The following is a 6,000-nucleotide window of genomic DNA, read 5'->3' as shown; positions in this document are numbered from 1 at the left end:
CTTTGCTGATGGTGTTCCTTGCTCTCCTCTTCCCCCAAGAAGAATTAGTTCTTCCCTGTTGATGGCTTTCTAATTGTTTTATTTACCCCAGCTACAGCATTGATTACTCCCCAATTATCTGCATAAACTCTACTTCTCAACACACTCAGCTACTTCATGGAGGCCTATAATGCTAATACCATAGGAAAGCTTCTGGTCCTGGAAATTAAAAACAAGAAACTGAGCCCAGAAACCACATGGCAGGGAAAATGTAGAGAGTGTGAGAGACAGAGCTGGTGGTGGTGTGGGTTGATCTAGGCAGTGGGTGAGTGAGTCTTTCTCAAGAGAGTTCGTTGAGGGATTTGGAAAGAAAGCACAGGTGTCCCACTGGCTATTAGGCATGCATGTGGAGTTGGGCACCTTGGTCTGGTGGGGTAACACTCGCCACATCACACTGGCTGGGAATAAGTGGGAATTACCTTCTCAGTCTGAAGCTCTTTGTAAATGTTTGCACTATTCTTTCCATGAAGGCAAAGCTAGCAAGGAGGGACAACACCATGGCCACAAGAGGCACCCTTTCCTGGAAAGGAGCTTGAAAGAGGGAGGTTCTCCAGGGCTGCCTGCAATGGTCCCTTCATCCATCCAACCAACTTGAGTTTAGTCAGCACCTGCGGTGGGTTAAAGACAGTGGTAAGTTCCAGGGAGGCAGAGCAGATTCTCAAACCTCTTTTCTAGAGGAGGATGAAAGAGGTCTTGTTGACAAGTTTCCCAAATCCAAAGAAGAAAACAGTGCGAAAACAAGTCAGGCAGATGGACAGAGGACCCCCAGCGGTAAGTCTGAATTTGTCATAGTCAGGGCAAGAAGAGCAGGTCCCCCAGGCAAGCCCTGAATGCGGTTTCTCTGGGGGCAGCTCCCAGGAATACAACCAGGAAATGATTATCTCAGGGTTTAACCCTAAATGTGGGCCCCAGCACTGTGAGGGAGAGGGAGAGCCAAGGCCACTTGAGTCAGGTGTGACATTTGCACATAGAATCACTGTTGGGGGACTGTGTAAGCAGGGAGGTGCCTTAGTTGGGTGCTGGTTTTCCCCAACCCACAGAATATGCACAGTTGGGAAAGAATTCCTCCACAGTGCTTATGACACAGAAGCCAAAACATTGACTTCTTCCAAAATAAATGTATTGGGAAGCTGGGAGAAAGAGGGACACTGGGGAAGAGAGAGAGAGAGGACTTGATTCTACTCCATTTGGGGAGGAAAGAATAGAGGGTTCAGAGAGGAAGAAAACATGTCGATAAACCTAGAAGGGGGATATGTGTGTATCACCTGGAAAGGGAGGGACAAGAGCAACCTTGACAGAGAAAACTGCATGAAGTGTGGCCAGAGCACAGGCTTTGAGAAAGCCACTGCGAAATAAGATCAGACAGGTGGAGAGGCCACACCTCAGGGGGTGGCGCAGGACGCACTAGGACTTCGGGTTTCTTTGGATAGAATGATCTCCCTTAACCTTCAAACTCTTTAAGGAGCCTGATCTTATATCCCCTAAGGCCAAAAGGGAACCCTTGTGCACATAATTTATTTTAAATATTTTTTAAATATTCCAGTTTTATCTTCTACTCTGTAAATACGTTGATATTTGTTTTAATATTTAAAAATAGTTCTAAGCTTCAGGTAAAATGGGTGCTCCAGAGTAACACACGACATCTCCCAGGAGTCTTTTGGTGTCCTGGAACCCAGGGAAGTGCCCCCAGGGGGCCATACAGCCCAGCCTGAGAAGAACGGTTACATACCACCGGGAGCGTTATAAGAAACAGAGTAATTTTAGTAAACTAAGAAGCCACCTAGGTTACGAGATTTGGAGCTGATGAGTACAAGAGCGTCAAGGTGGAGGCTGTTAGGACCTGGTGATGGTGGGAAGGGTGAGGTGCAGGAAAATGTTCTCTGCTTGGCAGCAGTGGAGAACCGGAAACAGTTGTAGAAAGGGGAGGGAGAGGCAGGGGGCTGGTGCCAGGCAAAGGAGGCGTTTACAATACCTACTGCCTCTGGCAAGGCAGGCACCAACCACAGAGCAGACGCTGGCCAGGGCACCCTGCCAATGTGTGTCAGCAGCTGCGAGCCCTGCGAGCCCAGGTCGGAGAGCTCGCGGTGGAGACTGGGGTGGGGAGACACCCAGCGTGGCCGCAACACCGCAGGTCCCCCGCCAGCGGTGGGATCGAAATACGAGGTGTAGGTGGCCCCTTAATGCTAATGGAATAATGCCGGCGAACGGGAAAAATGACTTCTTGATAAACGTGGCTCTGTCCTTCACACGTGCTTTCGCGGGAAAAAAGAGAAACACCAGGGCACTCAGGCGCAGAGCCCTGGAGGGCCGGGGCACGCGGGTCACTGAGAGGCAGCGCTGGCTCCAACATCCGCTTCATAAACTCGGCGCATGTTCACGCTTTGCACAGTCACCCTCCTTGACTGCGGGGCCATTTACCTTACTTTTCTGTAGCGGTAAAATTGACCCAAAAATATAAAAACAAAACGAAATAAACCGTTCCTTTCCCGTTAGCCCTAAACGCTGATGGGGAAAGGAGGCACAAAGGCCTGTCGGAGCGCTGACTCGCGACTTTAGGGTTCAGCAGCTGCCAATTTACCCCGAACAGCGGACTTCCAGAGCCCAGGGAGCGGGGACCACCCAGGCTCCGGGGCCCTGCGGGCTCCTGCCCCAGCACAGCGTTGGGAAGGGCCTGGGCCTGTGTCCTTACACTCACGGTGGAGGAGCAAGGGACACCGGGTGCTATCCGACCGCAATCGGGGCCTCACGTGCTTTTGCCACGTTCATCTCCTGTTCCCTTCTTCCTGGCCCCTGCAAATTGTAAGCTCAAGAAGGGGTAATCCCTGCCAAAGGGCAACCCAGCCTCTGCTTAGAAACTTCGGGCCACAGGGACTTCAGTTCCTCCAGGCAGAGCCTTTGGACATTCCTGCCTTTGGACATTCCTGCCTATGTGGTTTTCTTTCTGCATAGCTCCCCATAGTCCCTTTGGAGAGACCGAGGAGCAGTGCGGCGTCTAGGACGCTCCTTCCGGAGTTTTCTTAGTGGCAGGATGCTGCCAATGAAGGGACCCTCCCCTGACTGTGGAAACCCAGGACCTGAGCATCTGATACTTTCTGAACTTCATCTCGGAGCCTTTCCCGTTCCGGTGGCTGAACACTCTGCCCTGACCACTGGCTTCTGTGGCAGGCAGAGGGTGTATATGTGTGTGTTGCAGGAAATTCTCCCTTCCAATTTCAGTCATTTCTCCTCTTGGGCAAGCAGGTCAACTAGTAACGAGGACACCTCGTTTGGATGGGGGAATACTAACTGACTTCTGCTCATTTGCATCTGCAGATGCAAAGCCGACTCCCAGGGCATTTTCCCATTTTTCTTCTGCCCCACCCCATCTCCAGTCACTCCTCCTGAATCAAGAAAACCTAAGTGACAGGGCCATGTGGTCTCCCCTTCAGCCAAGGCTTCCCAATTACTTTTCTTTTCTTTCATTTTATTTATTTTTGTTGTTGTTGTTATTGTTGTTGTTGTTGTTGTTGTTGTTGATACAGAGTCTCGCTCTGTCGCTTGGGCTGGAGTGCAATGGCATGATCTCTGCTCACTGCAACCTTTGTCTCCCGGGTTCAAGTGATTCTCCTGCCTTAGCCTCCCAGGTAGCTGGGACTACAGGCAGCCACCACCACACCTGGTTAATTTTTGTATTTTTAGTAGAGATGGGGTTTCACCATGTTGGCCAGGCTGGTCTCAAACTCCTGACTTCAGGTGACCCGCCTGCCTCAGCCTCCCAAAGTGCTGGGATTATAGGCGTGAGCCACCCCCACCTGGCCCTGATTTCTTTTATGCAGTGAAAATGAACCCTAAGCCATCCATAAGGCAGAACTCCCTCTCCCAACTTGGAAGCTGTTTGTAAGGCTGTCATTGTCTCTCACCTCCAAGGGCGCTCTCTTCCCTGCATTAGGAGAGATGCTTACCTTGCCTTAGTAGTCTCTTCTAATTTGGTCTAAAATTTATTGCATTCTGTATATATTCTTCCATTCATTATAGGAGCTGAGTTGTTTCTTTGTTTCACCAATGACCAACTCTTTCTTTATACTAGGGTCTTTTTGTTCATGGGGGGCATTCCAAGAGGGAAGTTTTATAAATATATACTTCACCCACAAGCTCCCTAGGAACTCTTGCTTTATTTTCCATGGTGCCTTATTTGACATATATAAGTCTATTCATATTATTTCTTTACTGCTAATTGAACCTCTCATCAATAATATAACTTTCCTCATGTTTGTTAATCTTTCTTTCACTGAATTCTACTTTTCATGAAAGTGGTTTTTTTGGAGAGGAGCTGCATGTGAGCGGCAGTGGGGAGGGTATCTGTGCCTAGTTTTACTTGGCATGATTCTATGTCTTTTTAGGTGTTTTCTTTTATGTTAACTGTAGTTGATTCTATTTCTTAATTTAAGCTGAGTGACTTAATATATATTGTTCTTAATTCCATCATCTCATTTTATGCTTTCTACTTTGGTAAGATTTTACTGTTTCTTTTGTGCTTTTCTTAAGGACATCTCCTTTGTTTTTATTTTCTTCAGTGATTTGGAAGCATATGTGCTGTATCGAATTTACTTCTGGTATCCTTTAAGATTTTCCAAAACATACATCTTTGTTTTCTCTAATTGTCAAATGCAAGAAAATTTAATAACTTTTGCCCCTCCCTTAGATGAAAAATGTTTGCATGCTTTTGTTTGCTTACACCAGAATGATTATTTTTATTATTTTACTATTGAAATGTCATGTACCTTCTGATTTAATATATTTTAATTTTTTATAAACAACTTTGACTCTTTATTTACAAAACTATTTAATATCTGGCTCTAGTTGTGTACCAGTAATAATGCCATCAGGTTTTTTTTTTTTTTTTTTTTTTTTGGTTTTTGTTTTTTTTTTTTTGAGGTGGGGGGTAGACAGAGTCTCACTCTGTCACCCAGGCTGGAATGCAGTGGCATGATCTTGGCTCATGGCAACTTCTGCCTCCCGGGTTCAAGCGATTCTCCTGTCTCATCTTCCCAAGTAGCTGGGATTACAGGTGTCCGTCATCACGCTAGGCTAATTTTTATATTTTTAGTAGAGACCGGGTTTCACCATGTTAGCCAGGATGGCCTTGAACTCCTCACCTCAAGTGATCTACCCTCCTCAGCCTCCCAAAGTGCTGGGATTACAGGCATGAACCACTGCACCCAACCACTACTGGTTTTTTACATTATAATCTCCCTATTCTTAAATATTTGTGTTTGATTTATTTCTCACTCTACCAGTAAGTTTTCTGAGAAAGGCACATGGGTCTTGGATAACCAAACATGTCTTTATTTAGGCTGAACATAGAAATTTTGAATCTCTATATCTTTCCCCAGAAAAATGTACAAGACTCCCTGCAGTATTCTCTATTGCTCAATGTCAGAAGAACTTTCTAAAATCTCTGGAAGACTTTTTTCTAAATATTTTCCTTGTAATTTTTCTTTCTTCCTGCAAGGGTGATTTTGGGCGGTCATTCTTCATCGCTGAAATTAAGACATTTGGGCAGCGTATATCTGCATGCAAAGTTCTATTCACAAGATGATAGATTTTATTGGAAAAGTCCAGATATCCTATTATAACCTCAAATGCTTTCTTCCAGGTGATGGTTGTTTTTTGCCACATTTCTTTTAGCTTTTGTTAGCAGAATGCCACGTAGTCATAAATTGGATTTTCCATATTGATATCTATTTTATTTCCTCTCATCATATTCTACTTACAAGTTCATTCTAATTTCTTAGAGAGCCTATGTAGTTTGGCCTGCAAGTCATTGATTTTTTTTAATTGCCAGCTCCTTTTTTCACTATTTATGGTACAGATTTTAATTTTGTAACAGAGTCCTTTGCATTCTTACCTCTCTTTTACTTTTTATCCAGTCTTTTTAAAAAATTTCAGCCTACTTAAACCTTTTTCATATGATTATCTCTA

This window comes from Chlorocebus sabaeus, chromosome 9, assembly GCF_047675955.1.
Source record: "Chlorocebus sabaeus isolate Y175 chromosome 9, mChlSab1.0.hap1, whole genome shotgun sequence".
Taxonomy (NCBI): domain Eukaryota; kingdom Metazoa; phylum Chordata; class Mammalia; order Primates; family Cercopithecidae; genus Chlorocebus; species Chlorocebus sabaeus.
This window is presented reverse-complemented; position numbering follows the sequence as displayed.